Raw genomic sequence first — 16,067 nt, forward strand, 5'->3', positions numbered from 1 at the left:
TAGATTTGATTGGGATCCCCATTAGCCAACGGCAATGGTGACAGCTCGTCTTCCTGGGGTCCGACACATAACAAGAAAATACATTTACAATTTACATACAGTACCAGTCAAAAGTTTGGACACAACTACTCATTCAAGGGTTTTTCTTTATTTTTACTATTTTCTACAAGTAGAATACTTGTGAAGACATCAAAACTATGAAATAACACATATGGACTCAGTTAGTAACCAAATAAGTGTTAAACAAATCAAAATATACTTTATATTTGAGATTCTTCAAAGTTCTTCAAAGTTCTTCAAAGTAGCCTTGATGACAGCTTTGCACACTCTTTGCATTGGCATTTTTTTTTAAGATAACACAAAATTAAAGGCTGCTGGTAAACTAGCCATGAGTGAAACGTATGTTTTAAGGAGAGAGAGCAGTGAATAAGTCAGTGACTATTGATTGCTGATAAGGTGACTACACTTCAGTCGTGATTGAACAACAGGGCGCAACATAATGTGCAACATAATGCAACATAATGCAGCATTATGTTGCACACACCTAACATACCACAAAATTAAAGGCTGCTGGTACAATTAGCCATGAATGAAACCTATATTTGAAGAAGTGAGAACAGACAGTGTTTATAGTGCCATGCTACAATATTAAGATACAAGTTTGAGACAATGTCGCATAGGTTTAAGAGAACTTCACACCTTAAAAGTGATTTATATCATTTTGGAGCCATTTGCCATTTCTTTACTGATGTAATCATGTTATCACAGCTTTTTGTAACACGCAACATACAGTACGGGGGCCTTATAAAAAAAAGTAGTTGTGAGATCTCGTACAATCCCTGGATGGGTAATACCTTGGTTTCACCTTCCAGTGCCCTGGGGCAGTCCCAGAAACCCACTACAGTACGAGACACAGCAAACAATTGCTGACGTGTCTCTCACCATCCACCCATATCACTGACAGCAAGATCATTGGAGGATATTAAGAGACATGCCTCTGGTTTTTTGGTCTACCTCTACCCCCCCCTCACCCTCACCCTCAAGCCGATGTCTCCATGATGCACTACTCCCTCACCTGGTGCTGAGTTTAGCTGCCGTTGCAAAGCTGGGAACACGCTGATAAACACAGGCTTTTGGCAAGAGAATGAGGGATATTGTATTGTTTGTTTTGTGCTCCACCACTGACTGATTTAGAAAGGTTTGGCATTGTTGCGGCCTGAGTAACCATTATGACGGCTAAAAGTAGAACATGCATGTACCAAATGATATGGACCTACCTGCTGGCAGCATTGTTTTTAACCAATAAATGGCCTTGTAACATTTAAGTACAGTGGCTTGCGAAAGTATTCACCCCCCTTGGCATTTTTCCTATTTTGTTGCCTTACAACCTGGAATTAAAATAGATTATTGGGGGGTTTGAATAATTTTATTTACCTACCACTTTGAAGATGCAAAATTTGTGAAACAAACAAGACCAAAAAAACAGAGAACTTGAGCGTGCATAACTATTCACCCCCCCAAAGGCCAATACTTTGTAGAGCCACCTTTTGAAGCAATTACAGCTGCAAGTCTTTTGGGGTATGTCTCTATAAGCTTGATACATCTAGCCACTGGGATTTTTGCCTATTCTTCAAGGCAGAACTGCTCCTGCTCCTGCAAGTTGGATGGCTTCCGCTTGTGTACCGAAATCTTTAAGTCATACCACATATTCTCAATTGGATTGAGGTCTGGGCTTATCTGACCAGAGTACCCTCTTCCATATGTCACATGCCTTTTGGTGAACACCGAACGTGTTTGCTTATTTTTTTCTTTAAGCAATGGCTTTTTTTCTGGCCACTCTTCCGTAAAGCCCAGCTCTGTGGAGTGTACAACCTATCCCTCATCGTAACCAAGACTAAGGAGATGATTGTGGACTACAGGAAAAGGAGCACCGAGCACGTCCCCATTCTCATCGACGGGGCTGTAGTGGAGCAGGTTGAGAACTTCAAATTCCTTGGTGTCCACATCAACAACAAACTAGAATGGTCCAAACACACCAAGACAGTCGTGAAGAGGGCACGACAAAGCCTATTCTCCCTCAGGAAACTAAAAAGATTTGGAATGGGTCCTGAGATCCTCAAAAGGTTCTACAGCTGCAACATCGAGAGCATCTTGACCGGTTGCATCACTGCCTGGTACGGCAACTGCTTGGCCTACGACCGCAAGGCACTTCAGAGGGTAGTGCGTACGGCCCAGTGCATCACTGGGGCAAAGCTGCCTGCCATCCAGGACCTCTAAACCAGGCGGTGTCAGAGGAAGGCCCTAAGAATTGTCAAAGACCCCAGCCACCCCAGTCATAGACTGTTCTCTCTACTACCACATGGTAAGCGGTACCGGAGTGCCAAGTCTAGGACAAAAAGGCTTCTCAACCGTTTTTACCCCCAATCCATAAGACTCCTGAACAGGTAACCAAATGGTTACCCGGACAATTTGCATTGTGTGCCCCTCCCCCCCCAACCCCTCTTTTATGCTGCTGCTACTCTCTGTTTATCTTATATGCATAGTCACTTTAACTATACATTCATGTACATACTACCTCAACTGGCCCGACCAACAAGTGCTCCGGCACATTGGCTAACCGGGCTATTTGCATTGTGTCCCACCACCCACCAACCCCTCTTTTTACGGTACTGCTACTCTCTGTTCATCATATATGCACAGTCACTTTAACCATATCTACATACTTCCTCAATAAGCCTGACTAACTGATGTCTGTATATAGCCTTGCTATCCTTATTTTCAAATGTATTTTTACTGTTTGCATTTCTTTACTTACCTACACACACACACACCTTTTTTTCACACTATTGGTTAGAGCCTGTAAGTAAGCATTTCACTGTAAGGTCTACACCTGTTGTATTCGGCGTACGTGACAAATAAACTTTGATTTGATTGTACGGCTTGAAGTGGTCCTATGGACAGATACTCCAATCTCCACTGTGGAGCTTTGCAGCTCCTTCGGGGTTGTCTTTGGTCTCTTTGTTTGCCTCTGATTAATGCCCTTCTTGCCTCGTCTGTGAGTTTTGGTGGGCGGCCCTCTCTTGGCAGGTTTGTTGTTGTGCCATATTCTTTCCATTTTTTAATAAAGGATTTAGTGGTGCTCCGTGGGATGTTCAAAGTTTCAGATATTTTTTTATAACCAACCCTGATCTGTACTTCTCCACAACGTTGTCCCTGACCTGTTTGGAGAGCTCCTTGTTCTTCATGGTGCCACTTGCTTGGTGGTGCCCCTTGCTTAGTGGTGTTGCAGACTCTGGGGACTTTCAGAACAGGTGTATATATACTGAGATCATGTGACACAGATTGCACACTGGTGAACTTTATTTAACTAATTATGTGACTGCTGAAGGTAATTGGTTGCACCAGATCTTATTTAGGGGCTTCTTCATAGCAAAGGGGGTAAATACATATGCACGCACCAATTTTACGTTTTTAATTTTAGAGACATTTTTTAAACAAGTAATTTTTTTCATTTCACTTCACCAATTTAGGCTTGTATCTTCAAAAACGAAGAAGAAATATCCGTTTTAGTACAGGGACACTGACTTGGAAATTAGTGTTTGCGCGCACCATGAAGACGGAACGCACCTGCTAAAATCGGTTTCCTATTGAACATACTTCTTTCCGTAAGAAATATTATAATTTGATTACATTTTAGGGTATCTGAGGAGTAAATACAAACATATTTTGACTTGTTGAAACAAAGTTTAGGGGTAGATTTTCGGATTCCTTTCTCTGCATGTTGAACGAGTGGATTACTCAAGTCGATGGCGCCAACTAAACAAAGTTTTTTGTGCCTGGCCGTGCAGTCAGAAGTGAACAGGGAGTACAGGAGGAGACTGAGCACACACCCCTGAGGGTCCCCCGTGTTGTGGATCAGCGTGCCGGATGTGTTGTTACCTACCCTTACCACCTGGGGGTGGCCCGTCCAGGATCCAGTTGCAGAGGGAAGTGTTTAGTCCCAGGTCCTTAGCTTAGTGATGAGCTTTGAAGGCACTATGGTGTTGTACGCTGAGGTGTAGTCAATGAATAGCATTCTCACATAGGTGTTCCTTTTGTCCAGGTGTGAAAGGGCAGTGTGGAGTGCAATAGAGATTGCATCATCTGTTGATCTGTTGGTGCGGTATGCAAATTGGAGTGGGTCTTGGGTTTCTGGTATAATGGTGTTGATGTGAGCCATGACCAGCCTTTCAGAGCATTTCATGGCTAGAGACGTAAGTGCTATGGGTCAGTAGTCATTTAGGCAGGTTACCTTAGTGTTCTCGGGCACAGGGACTATGGTGGTCTACTTGAAACATGTTGGTATTACAGACTCAGACAGGGAGAGGTTGAAAATATCAGTGAAGACACTTGCCAGTTGGTCAGCGCATGCTCGGAGTACACGTCCTGGTAATCCATTTGGCCCTGCGGCCTTGTGAATGTTGACCTGTTTAATGGTCTTACTCACATCGGCTGCGCAGAGCGTGATCACACAGTCGTCCAGAACAGCTGATGCTCTCATGCATGTTTCAGTGTTATTTTCCTCAAAGCGAGCATAGAAGTTATTTAACTCGTCTGGTAGGCTTGTGTCACTGGGCAGCTCTCGGCTGTGCTTCCCTTTTGTAGTCTGTATTAGTTTGCAGGAGCTGCCACATCTGACGAGCGTCAGAGCCGGTGTAGTACAATTCGATCTTAGTCCTGTATTGACGCTTTGCCTGTTTGATGGTTCATCGGAGGGCATAGCAGGATTCTGGGTTAGAGTCCCATTCCTTGAAAGCGGCAGCTCTACCCTTTAGCTCAGTGAGAATGTTGCCTGTAATCCATGGCTTCTGGTTGGGGTATATACGTACAGTCACTGTGTGGATGATGTCCTCGATGCACTTATTGATAAAGCCAGTGACTGATGTGGTGTGCTCCTCAATGCCATTGGAAGATTTCTGGAACATATTCCAGTTTGTGCTAGCAAAACAGTCCTGTTGTTTAGCGTCTGCTTCATCTGATCACTTTTCTATAGACCGAGCAACTGGTCCTTCCTTCTTTCATTTTTGCTTGTAAGCAGGAATCAGGAGGATAGAATTATGGTCAGATTTGCCAAATGGAGTGCGAGGTAGCTTTGTACGCATTAGGATCTAATGTACGCATTAGGATCTAATATTTAGACTTTAACTTTGTTTATGGCATATTTCACGAAACAATCTTCAGATTTGTTGTTTAGCTTGTCTTCTTTGTGAGGCTCCACCCTATACTCTTCTATACTTCTATGCTGTGATGTACTGTACTGCTGTATACACATTGTTATGCCTGTCAGTCACTTAGCATGCGTGTGTGCACCCTGCCTAACCTGAGTGATAAAAACAACTCTGCTTTACACGCCAGGAAGTGGGGGCACCAGCTGGCAAACATTAACAACATGAAATATGGCCAAATGGTGACTTGGAATTTTAAAACTGTTCCGTCGTTTGTAGCTAGGTTTCTCTCATGTAATCTCTGGTATAAAGAGCAGTGGACTGTTGCAGCTGATGAGTGTGTGTGTGTGTGTGTGTTTTGTATGCATGTTTGTGTGTGTGTGACTTGGAGCCAGAGAAACATTGAACACGCTCCAACCCACCATCAAAGCTAGCTCCATATCACAGCTCATTAGCGTTGACTACTTTGCCAAACCAAGTCATCTCTCTCTCGCTGTCTATCTCTCTCTCTAGCTCTCCATTTCTCTCTCTTTTCCTGCTGATGCACTAACATGAAAGGCACAGACTACAGGTACTGTTTGACAAGTGCAATTCTCCCCATGACTCGGAGCCATTCTCCTTTTTCTACTGTTTAAAAGATCACAAATCTCCCCTAAGCCTTTTATGTTTGAATAATGTTGGTGGGAGTGTAAGGGTGGTGTGTTTCAAATGAAATTCTAGTCGAGTTTATTTAGCGGGCATTGTGTTTTCTGTCTGTGTGTGTGCGTGTGTGTGCATGTGCGAGCGAGTGTGTGTGTGTGTGTGTGTGTAGCGGTAAGTTCAACAGGTTCAGAGGTTGGGGATGGAGTTGTTTACTCTGAGACTGACAGCTATTGTTCCCCAGTGTTTGCTTTTGGTTTCTGTCCCTCTGTATGTGTGTGCTTGTGTTATTGTGTGTGTTGACTGCTCTCCAGCTGGGTCTGCCATGCTTCACAGTGTCTTTATCTATTCTGACAGGGAGGAGTTAATTAATGGTTGCTGTTGAATACATACGAACACTTGAATACAAACAGACATTGACATTTATGGCCTTTATAATTGTTTTGGCTTTTGGCACTTGGCAGACAGCGTGCCTCGACAATAACACTTCTCTCTTGGGCAGCTATTCTGTTGGGCAGATACTGTGTCGTCTTACATAAAAATGATAACACAAAAATAAGTGTGTATTTGGGAACGAGAGTCAGAGAGAGAGAGGCTATGAAACTAACCGGTCTATCACTCTCTCTGACCACTTGTCCTTGCCTATATTTTCTCAGCTGGACAGCTGCAGTGAAACTTAACCCCACTGCACCTGGACTCCCCCCAAAATTTCCCACTGGTTCTGGGAATGAAGCCATAAGTTTCCCGACCGGTAAAAGAGAACGTTTAAAAAACCGTTCTGAGACCGGAAGTGAACATTTTGCCTATTTTGTAAATGTTCATTGTTTGGTTGCTGAGATGTTCTGAGAATGTTTTACTATGGTTCTCTGAAAGTTTTCCTGGGAGGTTTTATTAACATTATGGAAATTACAGGTTATTTGAAGGTAATTAAATAACATTCTGAGAACATTTCAATCACACTTTGAATAATATTGCTAGCTTATGTTAACTCTTTTGAACTCCAAGCACAGACAGGACACATACAAATTAATTTGCTTAGACATTAATGATAGAAATATTTTTTTTTATTATGGCACGCCGTCAGTGAGATTCTAATCTACGATCTTTTGTTCTCCAGCCATGGAATTAGAACCACGGCATCAGGATGGAGCTAACATGCCATGTTTTTTTTTGTACTCATACAAAGCTGATAATCTTAGTCTATTCAAACAGACTACAATTTAAAGGAACAAAGCACTCATTAAGATCAGGTGTGGCCAACACACCTGAACACACTTAACAAGATCTCAGAACGTTATGTGCTAGCTGGGTATCCTGCACCATTCCCAGAAAATTCTAGGAAGGTTGCAGTCAAAATATCCGTAGGGCAATCACACTCTCACCAAGCTCTAAGAAAAATATGGTTCTCAGAACGTGATTGTTTCAGTATGATATATTGGATGAAGTAATAAAGACAGACACCAATGTCTAGTTCAATAGCCTTGTTCATGCATTGTACAAATCCCTACACGCGGAGTCCGGGGAACAGTCCGGCTAGTCGATTACCTATCAACTAGACTCCGTAACATCATCCTTTTCAATAGAAAGTGCAAACATAACAGCATAACATTAAATTCTTAACAATCAAGTCATAACAATTAAAAACGCATGACATTTTCTTTTTACTTCAGTTGTCATCTTCCTTTCTTTTTAAATGTATTTTTTTTAAAATTTTTTTTTAATAAAGAGGAGGACAAGTTAACACAGTCTCTTGCTGACAGAGTAAGCCTGTCCGGTGGCTTGCACAGCCGACCCACCCGTGAGTAAGTATGGGCTCTGACAGGGGTAGGATTAGGGCCACGAGCTGGAGAGCTTGGTGGGGTAGAAGCCTCACCTTCAGTTGGCTCATGTCTCAATTCTGCACCTCTTACCCTTAGGCCTGGACTGTGATCCAGCTCATCTAGGTGAGTGTATGGCGTGTTCTGGTTTGTCTGCTCTGCTACGCGCAGATCCACCCGATTGCGACGATAGAGGGAGCCACCAACATCCACCAGGTAAGAGCGTGGTGCAACTCTCTGTAGGCACGTGCCCAGCCTCCAAAGTCCTCTGTGGTCTCCCGGCAGCGGTTTCATCCTTATCGTTTCACCCACCTCCAGCTCTGGTAGGTCTCGAGCAGTCCGGTCGTAGAAGCACTTAGCGAGCTGCTTTCTGTGACGCAGTTTGTCCGTGACGCCAACCATGACGCAGGGCTCAAGTAGCTTGTTAGCTACGGGGATGGCAGTCTTCAGACGTCTGGACAGAAGGCGTTGTGCTGGGCTGCTGTCCATGTTTTCGGTGGGTGTGTTCCTCCACTGTAAGATCGCTTTCCATGGGTCGTTGCTTTCGCGCGCGGCCCTGCTTAACAGGTTTTTTGCAATCTTGACAGCTGACTCTGCCTTGCCATTTGCTTTTGGGTGTCTTGGAGAGGAGGTCACGTGGTCAAACTCCCATTCTGAGGCGAAACGCTTGAACTGTGCAGTGAATTGTGGGCCATTGTCCGTGATTACCTTGTCAGGCTGACCTTGCCTGGCAAACTGCGCCTTGCAGCGCTTTATGACCGTTTCTGCAGACAAGTCAGGGAGCAGTTCAATTTCCCAAAAGTCAGAGTAGTGATCAACAATGAGAAGATAGTCCTTTTGTCTATGGCTGAATAAGTCCATGCTGACGATTTGCCAGGCCCTTGTGGGTAGTTCGTGTGACATCATGGTTTCCTTTTGATGTTCATGAGCGTACTCGTTGCACGTGGTACAGTTGCTGACAAAGTCTTTAATTTCTGCTTGCATGTTTGGCCAGTATAATGTTTCACGAGCCTGGCGGTAGCATGCGTCACCTCCAACGTGACTGGAGTGTATGCGGGTAAGCATCTCTGGACGTAGTGATTTGGGAATAATGACCTTCTGACCTCTGAACAAGACGCCATTTTGCACGCTGATCTCATCTCGAAAGGTCCAGTATTCTCTCACTGTGAAAGGTGTCTCCTCTTTCAGGTATGGCCAACCTGCGAGAGCCATGGACTTCAGTGATTGTAGGTGTTCGTCCTTGTCAGTGTGTTGCCTGATCTGGGCTAGGCGGTGATCTGTGACGTTTAAGTAGTCTGCCTGATTGATCTGTTGAACATCTTGTTGTTCCTGCTGTAGCGAACAGATGGCCTGCCGCTGATAGGCAGTGCCTCTGCCTGTACATTGTGCCGTAGCCCTGCTCAGTGTGTCGCTGATTTACATCTCTGGTCCTGGCTTGTAAATGACCTTCAGGCTGTAGTTTTGCAGAGTCAGGAGCATGCTTTGAAGCCTCTTGGGCGCGTTGAGGAGAGGTTTACTGAATATGGCAATGAGTGGTTTGTGGTCAGTTTCAGCGGTGACCAGCTCTCGACCATATAAGTAGTGATGGAATCGCTGGCAGGAGAAGACGATGCTGAGGCACTCTTTCTCAATTTGTGCATAGTTCTGTTCGGTGGGGGTGAGCGCTCTCGAGGCAAACGCAACGGGTTGGCCTTCCTGCATAAGGCAGCATCCAAGTCCCCTTTGGCTGGAATCACTCTGGATTGTGACAGGCTTCGTGACGTCGTAGTAGTGCAACACTGGCATGGATGAAGCCAGAGATTTCATCTCCTGCACCGCGGCCTCGTGCTTGGGTAGCCAGTGCCATGGTGTGTCTTTGTCCAGCAACCGGCGCAGAGGCTCACAGACTGCTGATAGGTGTGGCATGAACTTTGCAAGATAGTTTGCAAAACCGATGAGACGCTGTACGCCTTTTGCATCAGATGGGTTTGGCATGTCGAGGATCGCACGGACCTTGTCTGGGTCCGGCTTCAGGCCTTTTGCTGAAAGAATGTGGCCATGGAAGTGAATGTCTTTCACCTTGAACTGTAGCTTCTTCAGGCCAAGACGAAGCTTAACTGATCGACAGCGCTCCATCAGTGCCAGGAGCTTCACATCGTGGTCGCGTTCTGCTTCATCGTCTGTGTCACCACAGCCTACGATCAGGACATCATCGGCGATGGGTTCAATGCCCTTGAGCCCAGCCAGTAACTCGTGCTGCTTGCGTTGGTATATCTCAGGTGCCACTGAGACACCAAACGGGAGCTTGAGCCAGCGTTTCCGACCCCAGGGGGTCCAGAAGGTAGTCATGAAGCTGCTTTCTTCGTCCAGCTTGCATTGAAGGAATGCATCTCGGGCATCCACCAAGGTGAAAATCCTGGCCTTGGGAAGCTTGTAGAGGACATCCTCTAGTGTCGGCATGATGTAGTGGGATCGTTTCAGTGCTTGGTTCAGATGCTTTGGGTCGATGCAGACCCTCAGCTTCTCTGGTTTTTTCACTATGACCATATTGCTGATCCAGTCAGTTGGTTCGGTCACAGATGTCATGTGGCCATCGGCCTCATACTTGTCCAGCTGGGCCTTCACAGCCACTTTCATTGCAATGGGCACATTGCGAGGAGCACACTGGACTGGAGTGATGCTCTCATCCACTTCAAAGTGTACCTCCCCAGGCACTGATTCAACGGGCATGTTGAATACATCGTCATATCTGCTGAGTAGTTGTTCTTTGGACAGGGGTCCATGCTGGACATGATCCACAACGTGCAGGTCATTTGGTACAGTGAACTGCATCAGTCCCAGGCGTTCGCATGTAGAGCCTGAGAGGAGAGGATGTTGACTGGTTTTCACAATCTCAAACTCCAGCTTGTGTTTGCGTCCCCGAATAAGACATTCGGTCTCAAAGGTGCCCATAGAGCTCATTAGCTCTCCTGAGTACAGCTTTAGTCTAGTGTCGCTGGGCAATAGATGTGTGTCAGGTGCCAGATTGATTTTGTCTTTGTAGCTCATTACATTGCATGTAGCACCGGAATCCAGTTGACATTGTTGTTGCTTGTTGTGTAATCGTAGTGTCACAAACCATTTCTTCCCTCTTGAGTGTACAGCCCCAATGGATTCATGCATGTAAATGTCACTTTCACTGTTCAGCTCTGAACATGGAGTGATGTCATCAACACAGTGAATCTTGCCCTCACTCACCCTTCTTTTGCTTTTGAGACACACTTTTGCAAAGTGATTATTAGTTCCACAAGCTCTGCATGGTTTTCCATAGGCAGGGCAGTGCTCTTTGCCACGTGTGTGCGTATTCCCACAGTATTTACATGCTACTGGGCTCTCTGTGTTCACCGTTCGTGGTGAATTACTCTGCCTCGATTGGTTTTGCCTGAATGTCTGCCTAGCAACAGCGTGAACAGTATCAACGTTGGAGCGTGGTGTTTCGATTTCCATTGCTCTCATTCTCATGTCAGTGACTTCGGCAGTGCGGCACATTTCGATGGCAGTTACTAATGTTAAGTCCCTCTCTCTCAGTAGACGCCGGCGTGTATCCTCATTTGCAATTCCCAGTACTATTTTGTCACAAATCAATTCATCTTTCAATCCCCCGTATTCACAAGTGGCGGATTTTTCTCTCAAACGGGTTACAAAGTTGTGTACTGACTCACCCTCTTCCTGTTTGCAGCTTCCGAAAACGAACCGCTCGTAAATTACGTTTCTGGCGGGTTTGAAGTAATTCTCCAATGCATCAATATAGCCTTTGCATCACACTGTTGTCGCGCTGTGAGGGTGAGATTGTGCTGGTAGATATGCCTGCATTCGCTGCCCATTAAACTCCTCAGAGTTGCCGCTTGTACCTCGTTGGGTTTCTCATGTAGACCGGTCGCCAGCGCATAGTCCTCGAATTCATCCCTAAAATTGTCCCAATTAGTATTCCAGTCCCCTGTGAGAACCATGGGATTTGGTGGCGGAATGTTCGCTGCCATAGCGATGGAATAGGAGATTTATTTGCCTTCAGTCATCGAGGTAGGTAGTGATGCTAGCTAACCAGCTAACAACTAGTTGATCAGTGTTGTGAGTAGGAATCGGCGTGTGTTCGCATATGGAACGTAACCGCGCCTATACTGTACTTAGCTACAAAAATAACAAACGTGTGGTTTTCGAGCCACTTCTGATACCATGTTTCAGTATGATATATTGGATAAAGTAATAAAGACAGACACCAATGTCTAGTTCAATAGCCTTGTTCATGCATTGTACAAATCCCTACACGCGGAGTCCGGGGAACAGTCCGGCTAGTCGATTACCTATCAACTAGACTCCGTAACAGTGATGTGCTAGCTGGGTATCCTGCACCATTCCCAGAACATTGTGGGAATATTGTATGCAAAATAACTATAAGGCAACCACGCTCTCATCAAGCTCTAAGAAACATATGGTTTACAGAATGTTATGTGCTAGCTGGGTGGTTATTATGCAATATAGTGATATGGTTCTTGTTGTGCCCTGTCCTTTTCATCTCGAAAGGGCGTTCGTGTACTCCTATAAAAAGGTAAATGTGCTGTTGTGTAAGTGTCCATTATTAAAAAATATATATATTCTCAGGCATAGTCAGAGAAAGAAAGAGAGAGTGAGGTAAGATAAAGTGAGAGCGAGCACAAAGAGAGAGAGAGAATAAAAGAGACGAGAGATCAGACCAAATATACACACACGTGTCAGCACACAGCCACAGACCCTGCCTATCTAATCCAGAACACTTACAGGTGCACCGTACCTCCCAAGATGCACTCTGTACACTGCCCAAGTAATCACATGACACACCCACAAATATAGCCATCCTCAAGTGTGTTCGTCTGACAGGGCGATTGAAGTCATTCACATTAATCAGCACCAGAGAAATCATCCTCACCATGGATCAAATTTAAGCCAATACTAGCTCCAGAGCTCTTCTTATGAGAGGGATTGAACTGTAGCTTTACAACACTTTTAATTTTCTATAGCATTTTTTAGCCCAATGCTGGAACTTCATGGATAGTTCTTAGGGGCTACTTGAATTTTAAAGCGAAATGTGGAATCCAAAATATATTGTGTATAAAATAACATATTCTAAACCATTTCTCAGACATGAACACATAGCAGCGGGCCAGTGTGTGCATTACAAGTAGGCCAGTGAGTCTAATACACCTGGTAGAAAGTCAGATGATCAAACATCGCCAATAGCGCATGGAGAAAAGGGAGGGTAGGTAATGTACCTTTATTTTGATAGGCCCTTTGTTTTTCTGTCACTTCTTTCTCCCTCTCTCTCGCTCTCTCTTTTTGGAACAGATGCACCAGATCCTTTCAGCAGAACATAACTAGTGGAGAAGGATCTATCAACAAAAATTCCTGGGCCTGTTTTTTATCTGGGTTTATTTTGTTGAGAAGCCTATTAATATTTTAATCACCCCTGTTAAAGAGAGCAGCAACAGGAAATGGATTAACCTGACATTTACTAGCCCTGGAAGTGTGTACTTGCAGTGGGATATGTGGCGCACCCATACTTTAAATGGCCTTTTAGTCTGGGAGTTCTGATGTTAGATTTAGGGCTATCATCTCCAGGAGTTGGCTGAGGATTTGGGGCTGAACCTACTCCCAATAAAATGTACTGTGGGTTTCACGTTTAATTTCCTGTGATTGGATTCGGAGGAAGAAAGAAAAGAATAATCCCTAAAAAAATTAAACGAGTTGGGAGCTGTGGCATCAAGATCAGTTTGTTAAATTGGTTGGTCCCAGTAATGGGTTGGGCGGTTGGGCTATGCACCACAAAGAATATTGCCTTTGTATGCTTCGACTAGATGGGCTGAAAAGTACTTATTTCCAGCAATGCAAGCCTCCACTCCGCAGACAAAGCTGTGCAGTGTTCTTGCGTTTTATGTAACGTTTGCTCAAGCTGATACTTAATGTGTAGGGCCCAGATAAGGTGCGGGGGGGGGGGGGTGTTAGTCAACCCCTGTCCATGACAGGTGCGCAGTTGACCCCACTCTGCTCAATTCAGGATCAGGTTCCCGCCTTTTGAGCATTCAGTGTCTTTGCTGTTATGTGTTTAACCCTGATAAACCTGACTAGCGTACTCAGGGATCAGTTTTAAGTTACACGAACTGCAGTAATAATACAAAGAAGGCTTTGACGTACATATTCAAAATAGTTTTTAGTGATTTACCTCCATTTCAATTTAGCTATACCACAGAGAGTCATCATACACTGACTGTACAAAACATTAGGAACACCTGCTCTTTGCATGACAGACTGACCAGATTAATCCAGGTGAAAGCTAGGATCCTTGTTAGATCCACTTCAATCAGTGTAGATGAAGGGGAGGAGACAGGTTTAAGGAGTATGTTTAAGTCTTGTGACAATGGAGACATGGATTGTGTATTTGTGCCATTCAGAGGGTGAATGGGCTAGACAAAAAATGTAAGTGCCTTTGAATGGCGTATGGAAATGGCAGGTGCACCGGTTTGTGTCAAGAACTGCAATGCTGCTGGGTTTTTAACAAACAACATTTTCCCATGTGCATCAAGAATGGTCCACCCTTCAAAGTCCATGCCCTGATGAATTGAGGCTGGTCTGAGGGCAAAAGGGGGTGCAACTCAATATTAGGAAGGTGTTATTCATGTTTTGTACATTCAGTGTATATCTACCACTGTTCACAATGTAGGGGAGAGTGGGGTAAGTTGAGTCAAAGGGGTAAGTTGAGTTCCCTTGTTTTTAGGAAACCATAGACAAAACGAATCATTAGACCAAATATTTACGAATAGGTCATCATTTCATGGAGTCTGCGAAGAAAGAAACAACATGTAAAAAGTGGTACGCAAGTTACGCCCAAAAAAACAGATTTTATGAGGTCCTAAACCTAGCATGAAAGTGCATCTTTGTAGTTGTGTGAAATTATATAGTCAAAATATTTTCCTTGGGGTAAATTTAGCCAATGACCATGGGGAAAGTGAGGCAATAGCTAGTTGAGCAAAAAAAAAAAAAAATGTATTCTCAGATGTAATGCAAGGCATTATTGCTGGAATATGAGGTAACAACAAGGCCTGTCCTACGTTAAAACTGTTTTTAAAAAGTACAAAGCGTTTGTTAGGCAAAGAAGCCCAAGGCAGAAAAAAATATTAAAAGTTTACTTTTGGAATTATCTTGTCCAAACAACTTCAAATGACTTAGCATCTTATTTGAACAACTTAGTATATTGTTTTAATTATTTAGTAAAAAAAAAACATGGATAAATGTCAGAACCTGGAGTCAAACTAGTAAAACCATGCTCTGGCATTCAAAAGCAACCCTATCAAAGAACTGTCAATGAATAATCATATAAATGAATGGAATCAGTGAATGAATGGCTGCATAACTGCATAACAAATGAGGCCTATTTAGACAAAATAACAATTAAGGATCTGCACCTTTTTTTAAATTTTCACCTAAAATGACATACCCAAATCTAACTGCCTGTAGCTCAGGATCTGAAGCAAGGATATGCACCTTATTGATACCATTTGAAATGAATGTAGGAGAATATAACACATTAGATCTGGTTAAAGATAATACAAAGAAAAAAACATGCATATATATTTTTTTTTTGTACCATCATCTTTGAAATGCAAGAGAAAGGCCATAATGTATTATTCCAGCCGAGGTGCAATCTAGACCAATGGATGGCAGGAGTGTATGTGCAAAGTTTTAGACTGATCCAATGACCAATTGCATATATGTTCAAAATGTTGTATCAAGACTGCCCAAATGTGCCTGATTGGTTTATTAATACTTTTTGAAGTTCATAATTGTGTACTCTCCTCAAACAATAGCATGGTATTCCTTCACTGTAATAGCTACTGTAAATTGGACTGTGCAGTTAGATTAACAAGAATTTAAGCTTTCTGTCCATATCAGTTTTGCAATACTGACTGTCCAAACAACAAGTTACAAGTGACCAAATCAGATTTGTGTGTGTTCAAACAGTAGTATTTTTCTGACATTGCTATACTATTTGTCATAACAATGATGGGTGTGTGCACAGTGGTGTAAGCTGATTGGTGGTGATGCTTGTACTTCCTATCACTTAAAAGTATTGTAACAAGCTAAGGTGACAACAATGCCTGCCATGGTGATTAAAAGGCAAAAATCTATTGTGATGCATATATGTTTGGAAAATAAAGATAGTTACGTTCTTAAAAAGTCAGTGGTAGTATTTTATTCAGAACAGAAGTTTGAAGGTGGCTTAACTTACCCTGTCCTGTGACACATCTTACCCTATACCTAGGGTAAGGTGTGCCAAGAGACCACTTTAATGTAATGTTTACATTCATTCAGATTATTTCAACATCCTGAAATATATGTAGATATCTTTGTTAGAAAGTAT

This window comes from Salmo trutta, chromosome 20 (assembly GCF_901001165.1).
Source record: "Salmo trutta chromosome 20, fSalTru1.1, whole genome shotgun sequence".
NCBI lineage: Eukaryota > Metazoa > Chordata > Actinopteri > Salmoniformes > Salmonidae > Salmo > Salmo trutta.